At 47.9% G+C, this 24272-nt stretch overlaps 1 long non-coding RNA gene across 1 annotated transcript; it reads right to left on the bottom strand.

Annotated features, from left to right (window-relative positions):
* Positions 1–6: 6 nt before the first annotated feature.
* LOC144115836 (uncharacterized) lies at positions 7–15773 on the bottom strand. The gene is made up of 3 exons (XR_013311569.1): positions 15488–15773; positions 10840–11059; positions 7–69 (listed from the first exon to the last, which is right to left on the bottom strand). It is a non-coding gene; the product is annotated as an uncharacterized LOC144115836 (long non-coding RNA).
* Between the last annotated feature and the right edge of the window lie 8499 nt (positions 15774–24272).

Genomic DNA, 24272 nt, shown 5'->3' with positions numbered 1-24272 from the left:
CTGAGCTCATGGGCATGGGGGAGATAGCGATTCCGGTATCAGCCAGGTGAAGAAGAGCGTCAGCATAACCTGCATCGGAGCAAAGCGGAAGTAAGAAGCCATGCTTCTTGAAATGTTCCCGTGCCCACTCAAGGGGGATTCAAAATGGCACTCTGACCCGGATATGCATAAGTCCTGATGTTGTGCTGCTTCTGAACACAAATATTTTTCTCAGCCATTACAGTGCCTTGCTTGTCATTGTTGTCCATTTTCAGACAGACATCCCGGTGTCAGGCGTTTCGGCCGGGTGGAGAAGCCAGGCATCAAGCATTGGTTAAAAGTATGGCATGTTTTTGAAGGTAATTAAGGCACCGTGTTGTTGTCGCGAGAGGACCAGGATATGCTTTGCAAGCACGGCAATTTTATCTTTGTTCTAGGCCTCAAGAAAAAGCTCCAGGCATGCAGCCGCACACACACAACTCCTGAGGGATAGATTGTGAGCATTATTGACCACCTCTACTGGGCGGCGGCTATTGGCCGAGGAGACGGGGACCTCGTGGTCAGCATGTGGAGCAGCTTGCTGAACCATGTCTGCAACAGGCACAATGGCCATGTGGAACCCTACCAAAAATGCATACATAGCTCTCTTGGCAAACGCCAGTGGATGATGCGAAGAGCTGGTGCCGAATGCTGTTACTGTAATACTTAGTCAATGTTGAATTTTAGGCTCCGTTAATGATATTAAAGCAGCGCTAGACCAAATATCTCTTCCGTCAGACTCAAAGGCTTTCCAAGAGCTACAGAAAATTGTGAGCTCCCCTTTGTTGCTGCATGACATCTGTCAGCTGTGTCCTGACATGCAAACGTTTTCGTAATAGTCGTTCCACAGCCTGGTTATACAGTTTGCTCCCAAGGCAAATGCCTTCTCAGAGGAAGTGATGCAAGCAAGGTACACGCGCACTTTAACCTGTGGCATGCAAGCAGATGAGACGACCATTTTTCTTAATTCAGGACTCAGCTGGCTGTGATGCACTACAACGAGAACTCTACGAATGTGAAAGCGAAGACAGCTCACGGTGAACATCGGTGGAAGGTGAAAACATCCAAGGCGAGAAAAGGGCACTTCACTGTCCGGTAAAAGAGGAGACAATATACAGTAAGCAAACAATTGTTATATTTCGGGTAGCAGCATTTCACCGCGGCAACCAGTTGTTATATGCCGGGTAGCATGGCCGGCTGTTATGCAAGGTAGCGTTGTTGGGCCGGAGAAGAGATGCGGAAGGATGGAAGCTGACATTTGGGAATGGCGGAAACACAAACCGGTTTACTGGCACATAGGAAAACTTATTTGCATGTTTTACGAAAGAAAGAATAAAAAAATTAAGAATTAACAGTTCATTGCGTCGAGCGGCTGGATGAGCCTTATTGGCGAGGCCCAGGGCCTTCGTTCCTACTCAGGATGTTCGTTAAATACAATAAGGCTTCGCCCCTTTCACCAGGTGGTATACAATTGAACACGAGGCAAAGATAGGAAGAGTCACCGCACATAACAAGCAGAGCCCCGTGGGAATGGGCGAGGAGGATTCAGAGGTCCGCTGCTATTTCGCTCAAAGCTGTAAGTCCATCCAAAGACAGGCACTTGTCAGTCACCGCTAATTTAAAGAAGGCACCGTTTCCTTCTTCCCCGGTCATCTGACCTCCGTCGGTTGCTTCTTGCGAGGAAACAGACAAAGGGAAGGTCATCTCCCCCTTCCTGAAGAGCATGGGAAAGATTCCGCAGGCATGTTCCCAGCTAATCTTTTTCCGTGTAGTCCGCGTGGGGTCAAATGACCAGTCGAAATTGCCGCTTCCACGTGATTATCCCGGTCGATTGATTCTTCGCTTTAATCTTTTTCGGCTGATGTGCGTTCCATTCATAACACAATGAAGACTTTAACATCTGTAATATTGTGGTAATGAAATCATTTTTCTTGAATTATAGCCTTTCTGTATGGGCCATTAGATTTGCAGTAATACCAGAAGACTTACTATTTTATCATTCAGTGGAAACACACATGCTGAATTAGCAGCAACTTGATGCCACTTGCACAAACTTGGATAGATACTTCGTCTAATACTGCTGTTGTGTACTCAAACAACGCCTAATTTGCTGTTTTCTCCGCAGGTTAGGTTACAACCTCTTGATGAATGTTGTCGAAAGTTGCGAGGGCTCCTCCTACATAGAAAGCTTTCTGAGCAGTGAGCCACCAACTCTACACCACATGACAAGCCACTACAACAGGCCCGAAAAGCAAGACCACGTTTCTACCAGGCATTCCACATTTTCAAAAACACTACCAGACGCACTCTCACTGCCTGCCCTAACATTGGCATCATCATCGTGAGCACCACCTATGAGCACAACGTGGCACAACGTGGCGTGCCTCACGACAGGAAGGAGAGATGGGCTCACTGCGATTGGGCATGAGGTAGCAGGCGAACAGGCTACTAGAAGCGAGTTGGGGCCCGGGCTGAGAGAGAGCTCTTCTGGTGATGGTCCAAGGGCAGGCGCTACGGTTGGCAAGCAGGACTGGGCAGGAGGCGCTGTGGGACGGGAGCTCGCAGGTGGATGGCCGTCCACAAGGGCCCGTGGAGGAAACTTGGGAGAGACCGAAGTTGGGAGCGGCTCCAATGTAGTAGCTGGCAGAGGGAAAACCGAAGCAGCTATGAGGGGGGATTCGGCCAGTCGTCGCGAGTTGAGTGGTGGCACTGCTTCAGAGCCCGGAACAGCAGCGCAGAGAGTCGGCGGGAGCTCCAAGCTAACATACGCCTTCAGGCCGTTCTTGAATTCGGCGTAAATGTGGGGGCCAGGAGGCGGCAACCGCAGCTTTGCCAGAAGACTGGGTGGGAGTTCGCGGCTGGCGTGCTGATAGCGCAGCAGCTCGCTGGACGCGTGGTTGATGTGAAAGTGCGAGTCCAGCAGCACCAGCCGCAAAACGGGGTCCCTGGCATAAAACGCAGGCAGGCCGAGCAGCCGAGGAAGGAAGGAGCACTGATACGTCTGGAGGAGCTCACCGGATGTAATGGTAGGCGCGTACATGGCGGCGAGAAGAAGCTGCCGAAAACCGAGGGCGAACAACGGGCATGCAGCGGCAAGGCCAAGTAGAGGGACAGGACGGGCAGGAGCGCAGTGCCGGTGGCGGAGGCGTTGCGTGCGTCAAAGCTGTCGTCCGGACGAGTCACCAGATGAAAAGGTGATACACATTTAATGGATGGTACCGTTGCCGCGGCTGGAGACCTGCCGGAGCGGGCTGTCGACGTTGCTGGCCAGGCGGTTTGCCGAATGTGTGCTGTTCAGCGCGATCCAGATCGCACTTCCAGCTTCATAAGCGCCGCTGGCGATGCAAGCCCCGCTACACCTTCAATGATTCCAGCTGCGCAGAGTGAAGCAGTCCAGTGTGCATCAAGCCCAGCACATCCACCTTTTCAGCTGACCTGTGCTGTTATCCTAAGCTCTGCTAACACTGAGAACCTTTTCCCCCTGGAGCCATCAGCCCCCCTTATACGCTCACTACAAATGACTTGGGGGGTCTGATGTATCAATAAAACTCTAGAAAGAGAATAAGTGCACTGTTTGGAATTGTTTGTTTTTATTTTCTTTTTGTGTGCTTGATTTATACCATTGTATTGCATTGACGTTTTCTTTTTGCAATTCATTTTGCAACCATGAGTTTATTTTTATTATTTGTTACTTTTTATTTTATTTCAGCTGTAACCTGACTGTAATCGTTTTTCATGTGTTTATACAATTTATTCCTGTCCTGCAAAAACCACATCTATGAGGATAGCAGTATGTTGTAAATAAATAGAATAAAATGAGGGAGGGCTGCGGATAAATTTCTACCAACTACGTTTCCTTAACATGCACTGACATCGCACAGTTCATGGGCGTTTGCATTTTACCTCCATCAATATGTGGCCAACATGGATAAAATAGAACGCGCATACCCGGGTCAGCACCTGAGTGGCATAACGATAGAGTCGCCAGAAAGGCTGAAGATGTTCATTCCTCACTTGATGTGCTGATGACGGTCCGAATGTTTACAACATTGTCAAGGCTAAGTTAGAAGCCCATTTTATGCCGCAAGTCATGTGAATGTGATCTACGAAAGGGCAAAAAGCAATATGAGGAAGAAAGCCCAGCAAACCGGTGGAGGCTTTCATAACAGCACTGCCAAGATTGACAGATACATGCAGACACACATACAGAAGACAAAGCGAGATACTGCAGGTGGATGCTAAGCTCACCGTGCAGAGTGCTATCATTTTCTAGCGTGGACCCCTGTTGGGCTACTTACGAATGTACTGAAGCCCTTCACCTGCTCACTTTAGCATCATTTTCTGCTGCATTCTGAGCGGCCTGTTTCGGAAGCTGGTGCGTAGTGCTTAGCTGGGCCCCAGCAGTGGCAACGCTAAGAGCGATGAAGAATCTTAAAGGCATCCATGGCTAGGCACCAGATGATGTGATATCCAACAGGACAATAAATAATTTAGTTTCCTTGAATACGTGTTAAAAACTGAAGTGCAAAATACCACTTTTATGTAAGCAGCGCACACCACCAAAACTGCAGATAAAAACTGCAGTCTTGCTCTTGCTCTTTGTAGACCACTAGTAAACTGGCGACCGCCAGAGTGGCGCAGTGGTTATGGCGCTCGGCTGCTGGCCCGAAAGGCGCGGGTTCGATCCCAGCCGCGGGGGTCGAATTTCAATGGAGGCGAAATTCTAGAGGCCCGTGTAGTGTGCGATGTCAGTGCCCGTTAAAGAACCCCATGGAAAGCAGCCCAGTTGCTGCTACCCTTTGACCGTAGTGTCCTCGTAACATCCAAAATCTACTCAATGTTTTCCCAGCAGGCACAGGTAGCACTTTGTGCTTCATGTAGTGATCCTACTACATTGGTGAGAAAAAAAGTGGCGTATGAACGATACTGCTTGCACAGATAAAGCCATGCTCAAAACTTTAATCCCATCAAGCACAGGTATCTGTAGGCCCTAGAAGGGCCTATATAAACTTGTTGCTGCCTCGCCGAAGCAATGCATTTTGTCAACAGTATCAAAACAGTTAACGACAGACATGAGCCGATGGAGGCACTAAGCAGCAAATTGACAGTAATATGCAGTTAATGGAAAATGTGAACATCATGGCAAGAGTGGACCATTACATGCGCTATTGGGCAGGGTGCGGAAAGCCCACGTAGCTGGCTGAGGGAAATTCCCTCCGAATCCTGCACACGACGCAGGCTGGCAGCACCACACGGTTGGCTCTCCAGAGCTTCCCCCATATCCAATGGGTGAATGCCCGGTACGCAAGGAACCGATTAGCTCGGAAACAACCAAGGGTCATGGTGAACATAAAACTGTGTTTCAGTTGTAATACACTTTTGGATGACCTGTACAGCTCCTCGCCCTCTTCCAGGTTGGCGCCGTTCTTCCGCATCGCCCAATACACCGCCCTGAGAACCTCAGGGGTGCAGCAAACGCTCTAGAATGCGCGATGCTGTGTCACGCACCCTTTCTCGCACTCCGCAACTACTGCCGGAACGTCGCGGCAGGAAACTTGCACCAGTGGTGTCGACATTACACCGAAGAAGCCGCAACTGCGCCTGCGTCAGCCCTGAATGTCAGCCCTGCAGAACACAGATCGACGGGCGGCAGCGCAAAATATTGATGAAAGCAAGCACTCACGCTAGCTATTATTTACCATTTTGTATGACTTACAGAACTTCTACAACTAAGAATATGCGGACGATCATTACCAGACGCATCACTTACCCCCCGACAGCAACGCCACCAGCGTCATCGGGAGGGTCCGGTGAACCCGCCGACGAATAGCTTTCGTCGTCGTCGAAATTCAACGCCGGGGTTTCAAACGGCGTTTTCTTGCATGGCTCGAAGTTCGTCTCGGCACTCTTCTTTATCAAGCGTTTCTCGAGATCTGGGTCTATAACGGCGACAAATAAGCAAATAAGCAGACGTTGCGATGATGCGCCAGGCGTGAAGCGAGCGAGCGAGAGAGCGCGGCAATCGGAAGTAAACAATGGTGACGTATTCGTAGGCGGAGCGTCGCGCCAGCTTGTATTATTTTTTTATGACTCCCTTTGGCGTATGAGTTGAGAGGGAGAAGGCGGACTGTCATTTTTAATCACTTGTATCTCTAGTGTTGCGCAAGCTAGGTCGAAAATTTTTGCGGGAGAATAATGGGCGGTTCAGTATATATCAGTGTACTGGCTTTTCTTACCCTCGTCACAAGCCCCTTTCTGGGTCCCTTTAAAACTGAACAACAATGGCTCGGCGGGACCGTAACATTGTCAGGACGGGTTACTTGGATAATTTTCCTTTTATTGTAAATGACTATATCCCACAATTTACGTGGATTAGGTATTAGATGTAACGGTAAGGTAATATTGAACAATTTTCTTTTTTTGCATTTGGAACAGCGAAATCACTCTTCGTGAATGTGATATGATTCTCAGCCATCAGCACGGTCAGTTGGTTTGGCGCGACAAAGAGCACATTTCTTTTTGTTACATAGGTGGCGTAGACTTCAACTTAACTACAGAGAAGCAGAGTTATAAATAATTGTTCTTGTTAGCACATAGCGATCAGTTAGTGTTTAGAGTTCGCTCTTGTAGACAGACCAATTGTCTTCAATGGATGTGTTAGAAGTCTTGTGTGTGGTAAGTAATGACTGATTCTGATTCAGCTCTAATTGATGTTCAGAGACATGCGCCACGTGGTGGTAGCCAAGCCAACCAGATGCGCTTGGCCCAGATTGTTGATAACGATGCCTAATGCGTTCCTACCCTGGGGAAACGCGGATGAGAAGGGCATCGTAAAGGCAATAAGGGCGGAGGAGCTGTCTTCTCCTGAATGAAACTTGGACTGCATCGTTAGGGACGGGAGCAAACATGTGCGATTGCATAAAGCACCTAACTTCTTGCAAAGGAGCGAACGTTAAAAAGCGAGAGGCGATTGCTGCAGTCGTGAGGTTGGTTCCTGGGCGCGTAATACAGCACGCTTGTGTTGTGGAAGATGTTTCCCCGAGCTCGTAGCTTGTATTTCACGACAAGGTTACCGGCGCCATGTTCGACACAGAGCTGTCGCAGGCTCGCACTCATTGATCTGCGAAGAGTTTAGGCATGATAGGCCGCATGTAGGCAGATCCGAAATGTCAGATTCATCCAACGTGGTTTAAAATGGGCCCTTTGTTAAGGACGTGCAACCCAAAATTCAGTGGCTGCCGGTGCGCTTTTGGAATGTAGCGACGTCGGCAATCAGAAGCGCCTCTTGCAGCGTAGAGTGCGACAAGCCGATCCTCATGCTGTTAGCGGCGGCAACGCTCAAGCAACACATAAAACCTGTAACCAAAGTCAAGGAATTACTTGTGATACGCCTTAGTGCCTCCTACGGCTTTCGCTTGCTTCCAACGCCTCCTTGTTTCTGCTTGTACGAGCGCACTGTAGGGTCTTGACGATAAAGCCGCCTCGCCTTGGTTTGATTAGCTACGATGGCACGCACTGCACAGTCATCACGCCGACGCCTATTCGCCTTGCTTCTGCTGCACAAAGTGCGGGGTTTTAACAGGCTCTCTAGAAATTTTCCCGGTCTTAAGCACTTCCTTACCCTCGTGCAGCATCAAGGTCCATTATCGCATCCCATCTCTGATGGAGGAAACGCTACGCAGCCAGCCAGCAAGCCCGCCAGACCATGGTGGCGTGAGCTGTACGCTCCGCTGCGGAAGACGAGGCTGGGCAAAACAGCCCGAGCGGTCTTTTGCACAAGGAACCGCTGGGTGCCGAGCGAGGCGCTATTTTACAGCATGAAATGCTTTTAGCTATCATTCTTGACAGATTCCGCTGAATAGCTTCCGCCACAGGCCTCGCAACGTCAAGGGTTGGGGGTACGACTCTGAGACGGAAAAAAGATATGTGCAGTGGAAAACGTCACTGGCGCTGGTGGCGAGGGTGGGGGACAAAAATATTGACAATAAAAAAATCAGAAAATAACGTCAAAAGAACTACAATTGTTATGTTCCCTGCTTAGTTCACACTTTAGGCTCGGACTTTTTCACCGATGGTAAGACCGCTAACTGCCGGTTTCCTTACGCTATTGTGATACATAAGAAACCAATATTCGGCGCGTCAAAGGCCTTAAAGTCTGCGCACACAGAGCCATTCGCGTGCCTCGTTGTGCAGAATTTCGCTGCATGAAATGGCGCGCGACACTGCGATGACAAATCCCGAAGACCCACCAGGCAGCAGTAAACACCAAGTCCAATGTGATGTGAACAGATTTGCCAATTCCACCTCTTAGCTGAGGCGGTGTTCCGTTCACTGCAGTAACACGGCGGTGCACTCAAAGCAGTTAATTAGTAAGGACGTTGTTTATTCTTGGTCGCATAATGGTGACTCCTCTTCATCCTTTCTTTTGGAAAAACAGGGTAACTTCGACTTCCACCTCTATACTGGGGCGAAGCGTGAGAGTTGTCTGTTTTTAAAACTTCTACAAGATAAAGCGCAACTGTATGGCGTCGTTTTTTCTCATACGATATAGTATAGCATGCGAGCAATTCCCATAGGTGTAAGTAGACTATGATAAACGCCGTAGTGAAGAGTTTAGAATTTATTTCGAGCACTTAGTGTTCTTTACTGCGTGCTGATATTGCACAGCCCACGTGCGTTGTAGCAATTGACCACCGGCGAAAGGAGGCCGCCGCGGCCGGGATTCCAACCCGTGACCTTCGTTTTGGTAGCCAAAAGCCATAGTCATTAAGCGACCGCAACGAATGCAAGTCGCAAAGGCTGTTGAACTCCATTTAGGAAGCATGATTTGAAAGAGCTTCTGAAAAGAGTAAAATTTACCCCGAGTCCATCGCTGCAGTAAGGAATATATTTTTTGGACACAGTGGCGAAATTTAAGTAAAATTATAGAACCTTACCTGCGGTACAAAGTGCTGAGTGGCGCAAACGTGAACGTGCTGTACTCTCCACGCACTATACTGTCAAGAGGGAAGTTAGCAAGCTCCTTTAATTAGCGAACTAGAGAACTTGACGCAATAAACGCAACTGTGTCGACAAGCGAATTCGTACAAACAAGAAGCATTACTCGAGCAACATTCGTGAGAAGTGTGAGGTTGTGACGACGAAAGGGTTAAAGCTGCGTTCGGGAGTAGCCTCTTTTGGCAGAATCTCAGGTACGACTCCTTTTGGCCGGCACGTCCATCGGGGCGCGGCTAGGGCAGCTCACACGTTGGCGGCGAGTACTGACATCCGAAGGCGTCGGCGAACGCGCGCAGTCGGCGAAGAGCGCCCCCGTCGCAGCTACCCTCTGTCCCGCTACCCCGCGCACGGCAGTCCTGGGAAGCAAGAGTAGAGTTAAACACATCAAGCGGATATATTTCTTGAAACTTGTGTGTGTCGACGGTGCTTTACGAGAATTGCATGAAACGCTCGTGAAATATCGGTTGGACATCGTATCACACTGTTCGTTGCGATGCGGTAAACAGTGATTGCCAGGGTCAAACCCAACATTCCTAAAAAAATTCCTCAGAAGATTTGTGCAGGCTCTCGGTAACACTCATGCATGCGATGTGCGTGCACAATTGTTAAAGGTAAGCTTTCAATATCATTCTCCAAACTTGGGAGAGCTACACGCGAACGTTTCTATATGCGCCACCATGTGGTCAAATGACTGAAATCCCAAAGCAAATAATTAGATACAGTTTATTGACGTTGCCAATACCTTGGAATCAGGCCATGTATTTTTGCTACAAACTTGAACCAACTCGTAAGTTCTGAGACAAATCTGATTTGCAGATTCTTCTCCAAAGCTCTTCTTTCAAAGTGTACACTCATCCTGCAAAATTCTAGATTCTGAGGAATGAGTATGATGCCACCATGAACCAGCGCCACCGCTCTAGAACAACGTCAAAGAGAAGTCTCATTGAAAGGGCCCGGGCGGTTTTAAACTCGGATTGAGGCGGTAAGTAATGCAAAGGTTTGTAATAAAGGAGTAACTACTCATTGGAATTCACCCAAGCGCAGCCATACGGCTACGGAAGAAAGCTATACAGTTTCCAAAGAGACTTCGCAATTAAAGAAAACAACTTTAAAAAATTAATTACCTACGAAGTTTCTTTGGAAGCTGTATAGCTTTAATTGTAGCCGCAGGGCTGCAGTTAGGTAGATGCCAGAGTAATTACACCCTTATTACAAATCTGCTAAATCTTGAGGGATTCCACTAAATATTTGACTGACCCTTAGGCAATGATTATGTGTAAGCTTGGGTTTGCAAAGAATCGCACAATATAGGTTAGTCCCTTTTACCTGCTGCCAGCGATTCCGCAATAAAAATTACTTCTCTTGCAGCGAGTGTTTGAATACATTACAAGTGTTTGAGCTGAAAAGAGGCCCTTTTGAAAATGATCCCTCTGCTTAAAGTCCGCTTGACCAAGAAATGCAGATCAAGTGAAGAAGTACAGTTGAAACCACTGAGGTTTGGGCCGGGCTAGCAATAACGCATTCGTGGTGTAACGAACTGTTGCTCCGCAATAAAAGTTGCGGTGAAGGATGTAGGGACCAAGGGCTTAGCTATGCGAAACCTTTTTTTTTGAAAAAACATCAGATGTGATCACCTTCATATTGGTTCTGGCTGCCCGCATCTTTGAAACTAACCGCGAATGTTGACGAAGCAGCTGAAGCTTTTTAGTAAAGAACACGTATTGTGCGCCGTATATTACTCATCTACTAAGCATGCTTACAAATGACCATTGCCTCGTCTAATTTCGTCATGCTCATCAGTACGTTGCAGTCGCGCGACGTCACCTTGAAGCATCCGGCTGTGAAAAGCTGTTTGACCGGGGTGAGGTCCACATGCATGGGTAGCCATTGCGCGGAGCTGGCGTTGCGCTGGATCACCGCGTTCATAACGTGTCGGGCGCACTCGAATGCGAGAAGGTTCTCAAACACGTCTGCCGCTCCCGAGCCATCTGCCGGTGGAGTACCCCCGCACTGCGGCTCGGGCTGTGTACCGGGCAGAAGGAGCCTGCAGCCAGGAAGGAGAAGAAACGCGAAAGTCAAGAGCTGTAAAATTTTTTCTCGGAATCTTCAAGATATGCAAATCATTGAAGTAGCGCAGGGCTTGGCGCTGGTTTCTGCGAGTACCGTAATACACTACGAGGTTGTTGCAGATTGCGAGACCATTGACCAGGATTCGTTGGATTTACACCGTCGCGCGACAGAAATTCCCCTGCCATTGAGGCTAATGAACGTGCTTCTATATGCGCTGCTCAAAAGGCGTTCTCAGCTCGTCCCAAAGAAATGTTCCGCTATCTAGCGAGCAAACAATAATTGAGAGAAAACATAAAAATCGATGGCTATCATTCCGGCACACAAAGTAGTGAAATCGTGGGTGAACCAAAAGACGCGAGGTGAGACGAAGATCGAGCACATAATTCGTGATGCTTTATTGTCGGCTTGTGAAGCTCGCTTCAGCGTTTTGCTTTGAAGAAGCGAATATCTGACCACTTTGATTGACTGGGTAGTGAGTTTCTTAATTTAAACTGAACCAATTATTCTTATAGGCCAATGACAAACAGGCCAACGATTAAAATAATAAAACTGTTAAATTACAATGTGCCTAATCTCTTTGCAATCGGGCAAGCTGTACCGCGCAGGAGAACGCGAATACAGGTTTAAACACGTGCAAAAAGAAAGATTAGAGAAACGTTGGAGGTTGTCGGAAAACGCCTACAACCAATGTAAATAGGCTCCGTAGCCTAGAAAGAGGTACACTTGAAGAACAATTTTGTGCTTCCTACGTACTCAAGTGCATCTCTGAACAAAATTGTGCTTTATGTGCAGAGAATGCTTTCTGTGCCACGCCCGTCTCTGCAGAAGACGCCGGGGCTCCTGATAGTGGTGGCCTCCGCTTTTCATCTTTCCGCGTAGGTGAACCAAGACTGACCTTCCAACCCACTTTCATTCGTATAAAAAGAAAAAAAACATCCACTCTCCGACCCTTTCTTTCAGCCAATATTTACGGCCGGTAGTTCCTTGTGAGTCGCGAATATTTACTGCTTGAAAAAAGATAATTATTTCTATATATTGAGGTTCTAAGAAAGAGGCATACCTGATCTTCATGAAGAGGTTAGTTAAGCACGGAAACAAACGCAAGCACACGCAAACAAAAACATGTACACGCACCAAGAGATGTTGACTGCTGAAAGGCGAGCAATGCGGTTGCGTCGCTCTGATAAACAAAACAGAAGTTACTGGGCGCACAGACGAAATAATGTATTTAGTTCACACTGTCGGGGGTTTTAAGAGAGGCGATGAAATATGAAGCACATCACAGCTGATCAGGAGAACGAGGGACTGCACACTGAGAGAGGACACGTCAGACAAAAGTTTAGCGAAAAGCCGCCATTACACTTACTCTAACCCATGTGAGGCTCCGAACAAGCGGCGTGACTGTGGCGACAGTGCACACAGGGGCAATCCATGTTATACTGTTCTTGAGTTGCTTTGGATAAAAGCTGCGAGCACACTGCTGCCAGACTCCTCTGCTGCAATACCTGCTCTGTAGTGGCAGCCGAGAGACGACAGAGCCCCAAGAAAACACAACACACGCTGGCCAAGTTAGAAGACCGAAATGGTGGAGTACTTAGAAAAGATAAGTGCAGTGCATGCTGTGAAGCCTGCGACCTCAGAATATGCTTTGTTTCAGGCTCAGCAATATTTTAAGTACAACCTGTACAACTGTGGCCTGAATGCGACTTTCCCCCATTTTCGAGCGAAGACCAATTCGCCAGCGCTTGTCTTGCTGCTATGAATGAAACTGAAAACGGGACTCAACCGTAGGTTTCTCTCCTGCTGCGTAACATGTTTTCGTCGAGGGCGCGTGTAAGAAAAGCCGGGTGCATAACTCTGAACAAGGCGCCTGGCGGCCAAGTGACCGAGGCCAGCCAGATTCAGGGCAGGAATGCTGTCGTGCCCGTATAGTATAGTGACGAGCACCGCCGCTGGCACGACCACCAGCCCGTCCCGAGACACCACCACGTCCATGTTGGTCGGATCGAAATGCAGGTCGGACGAGCTGGCGGTGCGGTTCCTCGCTACCACCGCCTGCAACCAGTCGCTCAGGAAAACACCTGAGAACGAAGAGCGGGAAATAAGACGTGGTCACGACGACGGAAATGCCCTCCAGTTAGACGCCGAACAGTGCCCGTTGATCTAAAAAACATTGCCCGACGTGCACTGCGAAGTGCTGAGGCACATACCAGTTTTGCATTGCAAGGAAATTCCTTAACCTTAGGCAACTAAAAGGTGGGTTCAGATAAGCGCACTGAACTGGCTGAACTGGCAACCATGTGACGCAAATGTCAGTTTTCTGAGTGACCACGACCGCAGCACGTTCAAGATCACTCAGAGGAGTGATGATTTTATCACCAGGTGGTCCACTCGTGTAAACCCACCTTAAGCAAAGGATGATTCGGTCCGCGGTGTTGGAGCGAGCCTCCTCTGCCAGTCCTCGGTGTATGACCATGCACTATGAATTTCGCGAATGACTTGTATGAGTGAACACACTTGGAGGTTTTATTTGTTACTGGCATGCGTTTGGCAGAGTATGAAAGTTGGCCTTGCGGGTAGTCTGCATCTGGATGTATCCTTGAAGGGACCATTACTAGGCTGCTTTGAATTGCTTGCGATCCTTCCTAGCCTAGCACTGAGCGACTACTCCTTTTGCTGCGCCTGTTGCATGATCCCGCCTTGCACTGCCATCTGCCAGTTGCTCTGGTTGGCTTAGTTAGCATGGAGCCATTGCCTGTGTTGGTCGCTGGTCGTGGTTCGGGCCTGGGAGAATTTTATTTCAAAGTACGAAAATTTGTGATAGCTGCATAGCTTTTCTGTGCTCCCGTATGTCCGCCCTCAAGGGAAACGTAATTGAAAATATACCTTTCTTTGAATTTCACGCCATTGTGAAACATGACTAAACTTTTGAACTAGCAGCAGAAATGAAGGGCCATGACTACTCAGTGTCTGTACAGGTAGAAAGGGCACTGTACGTTTAGGAGCGTACATATATATATATATATATATATATATATATATATATATATATATATATATATATATATATATATATATATATATATATATATGTGTGTGTGTGTGTGTGTGTGTGTGTGTGTGTGTGTGTGTGTGTGTGTGTGTGTGTGTGTGTGTGTGTGTGTGTGTGTGTGTGTGTGTGTGTGTGTGTGTGTGTGTGTGTGTGTGTGTGTGTGTGTGTGTGTGTGTGTGTGTGTGTGTGTGTGTGTGTGTGTGTGTGTGTGTGTGTGTGTGTGTGTGTGTGTGTGTGTGTGTGTGTGTGTGTGTGTGTGTGTGTGTGTGTGTGTGTGTGTGTGTGTGTGTGTGTGTGTGTGTGTGTGTGTGTGTGTGTGTGTGTGTGTGTGTGTGTGTGTGTGTGTGTGTGTGTGTGTGTGTGTGTGTGTGTGTGTGTGTGTGTGTGTGTGTGTGTGTGTGTGTGTGTGTGTGTGTGTGTGTGTGTGTGTGTGTGTGTGTGTGTGTGTGTGTGTGTGTGTGTGTGTGTGTGTGTGTGTGTGTGTGTGTGTGTGTGTGTGTGTGTGTGTGTGTGTGTGTGTGTGTGTGTGTGTGTGTGTGTGTGTGTGTGTGTGTGTGTGTGTGTGTGTGTGTGTGTGTGTGTGTGTGTGTGTGTGTGTGTGTGTGTGTGTGTGTGTGTGTGTGTGTGTGTGTGTGTGTGTGTGTGTGTGTGTGTGTGTGTGTGTGTGTGTGTGTGTGTGTGTGTGTGTGTGTGTGTGTGTGTGTGTGTGTGTGTGTGTGTGTGTGTGTGTGTGTGTGTGTGTGTGTGTGTGTGTGTGTGTGTGTGTGTGTGTGTGTGTGTGTGTGTGTGTGTGTGTGTGTGTGTGTGTGTGTGTGTGTGTGTGTGTGTGTGTGTGTGTGTGTGTGTGTGTGTGTGTGTGTGTGTGTGTGTGTGTGTGTGTGTGTGTGTGTGTGTGTGTGTGTGTGTGTGTGTGTGTGTGTGTGTGTGTGTGTGTGTGTGTGTGTGTGTGTGTGTGTGTGTGTGTGTGTGTGTGTGTGTGTGTGTGTGTGTGTGTGTGTGTGTGTGTGTGTGTGTGTGTGTGTGTGTGTGTGTGTGTGTGTGTGTGTGTGTGTGTGTGTGTGTGTGTGTGTGTGTGTGTGTGTGTGTGTGTGTGTGTGTGTGTGTGTGTGTGTGTGTGTGTGTGTGTGTGTGTGTGTGTGTGTGTGTGTGTGTGTGTGTGTGTGTTAAAAAAGAAGAAAGATCAATCTGAGCGGCACATCGATCTTTGATTTCCCGACTACTGCGCGCGTCCCCCGTGCCGCACTGAGATGCCTCTGCGCATGGCAGCATGTTATCAGTGCCGACAGAAGAGGCAAAGAAACAGCGCCACCTAGCAGATACTAAGGATGACATGAGGCAGCGTTTGCACACCTTGCACCTCCGGGTAGTGGCTGTAGCGTGCGTTCAACTTGTCCACGCTATCCTCTTCGGGCGGGAAGCCTACGACCACGTCAGAGGCTTCCACGGACGCCGTACGCAGCCATCGCGAAGCGTTCCTGGCCAGGCAGGAGCGTACATCACTGACCAATGCCTTCACGTTGTCCTTAGCTCCGTGGTGGCCTTCGCTGGACCAAGTTAAAGAGGGAGGAGATTAAGAGAAATGAGAAATCCTCTGGGCTTTCGAAGCAGCACGAAAAGCAAGCTGTTGAGGAAACGAAGAGGAATTTAGAGCCCTTTGCAAGTACTCGAGCGAGACCAGGAGCCTGAAGTGCTCTTGGCAGTGCAACTGGCGCCGTTGCAGTAAACTTTGTAAGGAGTTACATTATTAGTTCCCAGAGTTTCGCGTTTGCTTTCCCCGCGTAGTTCGTAATTCCATTGGCCAAGTGTGATCACATGGTTGAAGAAGCATCCATGCATTGCCCAGAAGTCGACTCCTCTCTACCGTTTAGCACTAGACTGCTGCTGACAGTCCATTGGTACACTTACGCTTCTCGTGCTGTGTGGCATTTTATTTTGCCCTAATGCACATGCTCATTGAAAACATGGCTTTCTGATTAAAACACGCAATTTAATGAAAAGTGTTCGCCCGTTGTTAAAAATAAAATGCTGGTTGACTTGTGGCATTTACAACAGATTAGGCCACCCATCCAAATATCTGGTATTTCGTTCGTTACTCGTTGAAATAGGTTTGGTTTGGTTTCTGGGGTTTAACGACCCAAAGTTGAAATAGGTTTGGTTTGGTTTCTGGGGTTTAACGACCCAAAGCGACTCAGGATAGAAGGGACACCGTACTGAAGGGCTGCGGAAATTTCGACCACCTGGGGTTCTTTAACGGGCACTGACATTGCACAGTACACGGGCCTCTAGCGTTTCGCCTCCATCGAAATCCAACCGCCGCGGCCGGGATCGAACCCGCGTCTTTCGGGTCAGCAGCCAAGTGCCACAACCACTGAGCCACCACGGTGGCTCGTTGAGCTAGGTCGTGCTAGAGCTGATGCATTACTTCCAAGCTGTACCATTCATTGCAACGGTATTTCTGCTTGAACAGTGCAAGTTCGGCAGCGAAAAGCAAGCCGATTACACCTGCGCTCGTTCTAAGTGCTACACCAAATGTGCCTCCTGCATGGAAGCGGCTTTTTCTCACAAATTATATGCTTGGTACCACATTATGCGCAACTCTAGGAACATAAACACCAAATCTAACAGTAGACTCAGTTGCTTTAGATGCTTCGGAATCTACTGCGCTTGCAGGTCTTCTGTCGTCGCGCAGAGGTTTGTCTACTGGTTGAATTGGTTCCGCAAGCTCTGTGGTAATCATTTGAAGATCGTGACAGAAGAAGAAGGGCGTAAAGACCGTTCAAGTTATAGCTGCAACACTGCACACAAACAAAACGTCGATTCTATTATATGCCGCTCCTTGCAACTCTCTCTGTGTTCTGTAAGAAAACTTGCACAATTGTGTTGCTCTTCAGCAAGCCAGCCGCACAGCTCTAAAAGCTGTCGCCTTGCGTGAATAGTTTCAACTCCACTGGGAATGGGCTTTTAAAGGGGGTAGAGCTGCGGGGCCTTGTACTCAACAGCAACTGAGAACACACGCATATGATCATTCGCATTTTCCAACTCAATTTAAGGTCAGGTTCGCTGGGGCTGGACAACCACATCCCCATAATTGCCAGACCCGCAACCCTCGTAACATGCTCAGCACTGCATGATGCTCGTGAAGTAAATTAACTGGTTGCTTGGAAGAAAGCACCGCAACTGCAAACACTACTTTGGAAAGCATTCTGTACATGATTTTCAATACAGCCCGAGGTCAACATTTATTCTGTAATATTTCGGCTTCATAGACCGACCGCTATGCGCTACTAGTTGCTAAGGGCGTCTGAATGTCCCGATGCACGCTCCTCCAAGGAATACGAGTATGCGTATTGACGAGACTCGCTGTGAAGGCTGCCATGTTGTCCCGAGGAAAATGCTTCAAAACAAAACAGATCGAAGCCGTTGGACACAAAGAGAACGCCGTCAATTATCGCACGAAGCGCGTAGACGATTCGGAAAAAGTTCAGCAGGCGCGCTGCGCTGCCTTGGATGCCGCGAGAGTACCTCCTCGACGTCCTGCAAACGATATGCGGCCGCTCAAGGCTGCGATATCGTTGTCGGAGTGACTCGATCAAGCGAATGGCTGACGGCACGTCCCGCATTAGAGTGAGTGACCTTTCAATAGTGAAAGTGACGCGTTCAATGTGACCAAGACCAACATACTTTTACCGGTGAGTCCGGTGTCTATAGGTACTGATAGTTGCCATGACTTTAAAGTGGGCAATGATGGAAAAAGGCCGGCATCGAGGGGCAACACGTTGCCTATTCATTCCGTGTGCAGCAGGTGCAGCCTGTGAGATTCCATGCACTTGTGGCGCGATGTATGTCAGCTAAGCTGGAAGATGGGCATGGGCAAAATCCCTGCGTAGAGAACGCGGCAGGACCAACGTAATCGACCCCTTCTCCCACAAAGCTCCAAATATAATCGTTCTTTTTCTTGACAAAAAGAGCTGACCTGCTTAATCGTTGCTCCTTTCGACATTCGGAATAATAGCGTCTAGGGGTGTGCTAATAGATTTTTTACAAAATCGAATCTAATGAGAATAGTGTAGCTAAACCCCGAATCGGTTACCAATCGAATAATTCTGCGAATATTAGCTACTTCTGCGAATAATCGCACCAAGCAATTCTTCTTAGGAAACAGCCAAGCGCTAGCAACGACGATGTGACGTGATCCTGTACTATGGAGTTAAAGCTATAGGTGCCAAAATACACGACACTGACTTGTTTTAGGAGATACAAAACATCACGTCAGTATTTTTATCTATGATAGTCATGTCTATTGCACAGAAAACTTTTTTACACTTATCACAGTGCATTAACTGTGGCACATCTCTTGTTTTAGGAGATACAAAACATCACGTCAGTATTTTTATCTATGATAGTCATGTCTATTGCACAGAAAACTTTTTTACACTTATCACAGTGCATTAACTGTGGCACATCTCAGTCGGTGAGATGAGCGAAAGCCATGGACTCCGAAATCGAGCATCAAGACATGTTTTGCTGAACTTTCCCAGTCTTAAAGGCCATGTATGAGCACTACGAACGCAGCCGCATGAACGGACCGTGTCGCGAAGCTGAACCCTCCGCCCAGCGCAGACCAATTGCGGCAGGATGCTGTTCGGCGTCGGATTGGGCCTTTTATGTACCATCTCCGAAAAATACTACGGCGCGCCTCGATCATTTGAAATTCGTGCAATTATTCAAAGGCTATAAGAAAGCTTGAAGTCAAATTCCATTCGTTTTGAATATTGTTGAAATTTTAATATTTGATTTGTTCAGCGAATACAATAGCAGCATATTCTGTGTGCAATTCTAAAATTTCGAATATTCACATACTAGTATTAGCGTCACCTGAATTATCAATGCACTTGTAGTTTTGATATATATCTTTTTTTCCACCAACGCGCTGTAAATGCGCGCGTTTTGACTGGGTGTATTTAAGTTTTTTGTGTAACATTTTTTGTTTCCTCGTCTATCCGTTCGTTCTGGTTTAATGCGACGACGTTGAAGCTGCCATTCTGCAGAAAATACGACGTCGTCGGTGCCGTCATCGGCGTTGTGCGCGAAATAGCAGGTGGCCCACCTGCCCCCTATGTCACATGACCTTGTGACGCCATTACAATCTGCCCACTGCGGCAGGTGGCAGCCTGACGGCTGGATTGAAAGCAAACTGCCCACTGTGGCCGGTGCCGTTAAATTAATGATCCGCCGCGAGCGGTTGCTCGGATAGAGCAACCTTGGTCACACAAACCGCACTGGCAGCTGTGTTTCAAACAGCACAGCAGCCGGGCAATGGCGCATCGCTTAACCGCTGCACCATTGCGTGAGGAGTGGAGGACTCCCAGCGATCGTTGAATGCAAGCAGAGGAGTACCAATTCGTCTTATATGGGCATATAGGCAGGACCAAGGCCACAGAGAAAGAGTATTACCAACATGTACAGTGCCTGCGAAGTCATACGGAAAGAGGATTGCAGGCAGCTGAAAGGACCAATTAACGCTCTAGCGTGATATTCTTAGGGCGGAGCTGAAGTGTCTCCTTAAAATTTTTGAATATTATTGCTTACCTCTGCTTAGTTTTTTAAACTCCCGTCTTGCCGTTTCCATTCTGGGACAGATAATGAATCAAGTTGGCTCAAAAGATGCTCGGAAATTCTCAACCCTTAATTCAATTTGCTCATTCTCCTACGGCAGTTCAGCAGCACCTCGCTAGACTCTGTGTGGCCAAAAAGCACCTAACGTTAATCTCGTGTGGTCTGAATACGGACACTAGAAACAGCTGAGGTGGCTAGCGATGCACCATTGAGTTCGCGAATCGGCAAGAGTATCAGTTATAGCAAGCGCGCAAGCGCTGCGCGGTGAGAATCAGTGACGGGACGCTTACGGGGGCATCAGAATGAGGGCGGCGAGAGGTACAGCCATGATATGTTTCACCCGGTTGATGCATCCCACGACAAAAGTGTTCTGGCTCAAGGTATTGGCCACAGTCCTGTCAACGTAACGCGCCAACTCTTCAAGAACGCTCCAGCTGGTCCACACGTAGAGGTTGTCGCCTGCGCTTAGGGAGTCCCAGACGGTTGCGAGCACCGGCAGCACTGGCGGGTACACGTCAACGGCAGCTGAGCGCGGATACGGAGTAGAGAACTCCACGGCGTCTGCGAACGCTTGCGCGGGCAGCCCTATGATGACCACCTGGTCCGCCGTCGTATCCACCACGATGGGTTGCTACTAGGACAAAGAACCCAAAGGTGAAGTGCCTATGAGTAAGGTTTGGTAGTGTCATCACCATCAGGTAATCATCACCAGCCAGGATAACCGCTCTGGGACAAATTCCGGGAATATGCATATCTCCAACAACAAATGACGCAGCTGAAAACGGCATAGACATGAAGACGACACAGACGAAGTGCTTCCGAGCGTGTCGTCTTAATTTCCATACAATTTTGAGCTGCAGCATCTCTCTAGGAAGCATGTCTGACCAAGCGCTCACACTTTTTAATCAATATCTCATCACACCAGTCTCGTGGCCGTCATGGCCTTTCTATCCCAGCAAACTAAGCTCGTCACTCCCCTCGAGTCTCTGTTACCTTCGGCTACGTTTTTATTGTACCCCGTTACACGGCTGTTTTCAACGGCAGTTCATCTGAAAAACAGCTGAGCGATGCAACCTTTGTGTTCACTCTATCAGTCCAAATAAAGCCAACAATATCTCATCATAGCTATGCAAGCAAAGGCCACTTCCTCATCCTAGTGTAAACTAGAACATCGTCAAAAGACATCTACGTCGACAAAAGCGCGAAGTCACGTACATAATTTTAACAAATTTGTGTTTTAAGGATATCACGCTGCTGAAGCCCTTCTTTCCAGGTCTTGCTTTTTGGTGTTTTGATTAACAGTGCTCTGAATGCGAAGCTCACTTTAATGCACACATACACTCTAACATAATACAAGTGGAAGGTTGTTGTAGTTCCACAAAGTGGAAGGCTTGTAGGAGTGCATGCATGGTTGCGTCTTAGAGGGTGGTGTGGAGAGGGGGAGGCGAGAAATTTTCTAATAAAGACCCACACTAATTTCACCGGTGGGCTCTGCGCATAAAGTTAAAAGATAGTTTGTGCATGTGAAACCATAGCAGAACTAATCGAAACTAGCCCTTGAATGCGTGGCTGCTTTAAGTCTTTCTGGAACAGCATCGCAGCTGTTCGTGAAACACACAGGTGCGGCCAAAATAACAGCAGCATGATGGTGCTTTGGACATTTTATCGCACGTTCCCGTAGAGAAACTGTGATGGTCTCTTGGGGTTATACATGAACGTACCAGCGGCATTTGTTGAAATATACATAGACATAATTTTGGGAAGGTAAGACCTCAAAAGGCATAGTTTACACAAGCGTGCTCAGTATTCCTTTGCCCGCGACTGCGAATCTGAAGAAGTATCTTTGTAGGAACAGTTAGTTCATGATCAACGTTAACACAGCGCGAAAGGACACGGGGGAAAAGAACGGAACGAACAGGACACTAGGGGCGCGATTGCTACGAACCGTCTTTTATACATACACCGCGGCATTATCAGGCGAGACATGGTAAAAATTACATGAAAAAGAAAAGATAGGGTACAAATACTACATCCAAAAAGTGAGCATTGACAATCATTTCAGTCTGAACCTATGCGTGTCCTTGTTTTTTTCTGTTCGCGCCGCGCTAATTTTAACTAAGATGCTAATGAAACAAAAGAAATGTGTACCGTGTACAAATATCTAATGAGGGTACCCAAAATTTAGGTGTCAGTCGTCGCTCTCTATGACGAGTGTAACAACACAGGCCATGCTCCCAAGTTTCTATTATTGCTGTGTCTGTGTGCGCTGCAGATTTTTATAGGCAGTCTCACTACTAAGCTTAGACAATCAGGTAAGCGGGTGCTAGTGTTACGAGAGAGCGGCTAAACTTCCCCTTGTTTGTTCTGGATACGTCAGGACTTGCATAGGCGTTGAAGAACATCAGGGACTGGAAGCTAATTCGGAGGCCTCCACCACGGCTTACTTCCCAGTGGAAGGTGTTGCATTAAATGCTGCGAAAAATGTAAAGTTTTAAAGATTACCGAAAGAATCAAGGAAGAAGCGCTGGTTATGGTCCAAATCATGACACAGTAGTTACGTGAAACGCATCAATAACAGGATATACTTTTGGACCAGGTCATTTTTCTCAGCGCTAACAAATAGGATAGCGTTGCATGTAGTAAAAAAGCATGGTGCAACATCCTGCTGGTAGAAAAGAAACCAATGCTTTCTCCTGCCGCTGTGGCTGTTCAGCGTTCGCGCGCCTGCGTGATGTATAACGCCACTGGCTTATCCCATGTCCTACCTTGCCTGGGTTGCGCTGCGCAGCGTCCGCGGCGACGGCCAGTGCTTTGTGCACGTTGGTTTGCAGTGCAAGCACCTCCCGGAGAAGCACTTTGTCCGCCTGTACTCCCGCGATGGAGGCGAGGTATTTAAAGTAGATGGGCAATCTTTGGAACAGCGCCCGGTGGACATGTGCTCGCGTTACCAGAGTCGCAATGTCCAGGCTCACTGCCAGATTGTCCGGAGTGCCTGCGGAGCGGCGTGCAGCAACACGCGTTGAGTGCGTGGAGCTCCATAATATTACTTCGTACTGCTACTGCGGGCCTAAATTGCTGCTAGACTCTTAGTTTTGCGAAAGTTTTCTTTTCACAGCGTGAGCAGTTATACGGAGCCCATCCGTGTCTTCTCGTGGATGAAGCCCGTCCAAGGTCACAGATCAAAGCAGGCAGGAGAGAAAGGTAACAAATGGAGGGGCGGCGATGTAAGAAAGCGAAGGAGGGGAAAATTGAGGGACGCTGTTGCTCACAAAGCGATTCTTTAGTAAAGAAGGTTGCCGGGCTAGTTGGCTTCGCATCTTGAAACTTGGAAAATCCTTGGAGCAAAAAAAATTCACATGCAAAAAAGAGACGAGGAGACGACGGACAGCCGACTCCTCGTCTCTTCTGTGCACGTGAATCTTTTTTCGCCATGATGTTTTTCCAAGTTTCAAGACCGATTCGCAGAGATAAACGATGACGATACGATGTCACCCGTCACTCGTTATGGAAGCCGCGAAGGGGACCGCAGCTTTGCAGGGGTGCGCTGCAAGCGCCAGTGCAAAACGCCCTCTCAGGCCGACTCCTGATTAATGACTGAGCAGACAGGTCACCCTCCCATTAAGTAGCGGCGCGAGTAGCGCGCGCTTCCTTTTCAATACGGCCAGTTCTGCACAAGCCTTACACGTGTTGGCCTGCCTGAAAATCTGTTTGCGCAGTCATGTGCTTTTTCCCTCTGCTTGAACGCTGGCGAGCCTCGGAGATTCAGGAAAATGTACATTCTGAGATGTGGGTTCAAAGAAATAGTGGACAGTGAATCTTTTTTTCGCAGCGCAATCTTGAAAAAAGGAGAACTGCTATAGGATCATGTATACTCTGCGAAACAGATTATTCACGAAAAGGCCTATACCGAAGCAGTGAAATGTATGTCGCAATAAATGAGATCACTTACTACGTGGAGTTCGAGGTGAATACCTATTTTTTTGGAATAGTCATTTTTGCAAAACACTTGATTTTATTGGATGGCTGAGGAGTCAGGTGCACGCAATTTTGTTGACTAAAAAGTTAGAATTTCGTTAGGTTTTTCGCTAAATAATGTTGAAAATAATCGTTTAAACGTAAAATAAAATGCCTTTAAAGCGATAATCGAGGCTGAAGATAAAAATAAAAGCATGCATGAAATGCTCTTACCAGCCGCTCGCTTTTCTTTAACAGAAAAAAATGGTCTAGTTAGGTTAATAACTATGTTTGAGATAAGTGGTTGGTATATTTATTTTAATGACGACTACAGCACACGCGCATTCTGAAAACCATTTATTTGCAGAGCCATCGCTCATATGCAAATTCTTTTTAAAAATTTTTTACATGCAGTAACGTAACTTGCGAAAATGAGCCGGGTGTCACACTTCGGATCAATGAGGTGATCACTGGCCTTGCATCACAGGTGTCTGCATATATAACACAGCTGTTGACGTCAGACTCCCCAACAATGTTTTGCATTACCTGACTGGCGGAGGGCTTT

The sequence above is a fragment of the Amblyomma americanum genome, chromosome 1 (assembly GCF_052857255.1).
Source record: "Amblyomma americanum isolate KBUSLIRL-KWMA chromosome 1, ASM5285725v1, whole genome shotgun sequence".
Lineage (NCBI taxonomy): Eukaryota > Metazoa > Arthropoda > Arachnida > Ixodida > Ixodidae > Amblyomma > Amblyomma americanum.
This window is presented reverse-complemented; position numbering and strand designations above follow the sequence as displayed.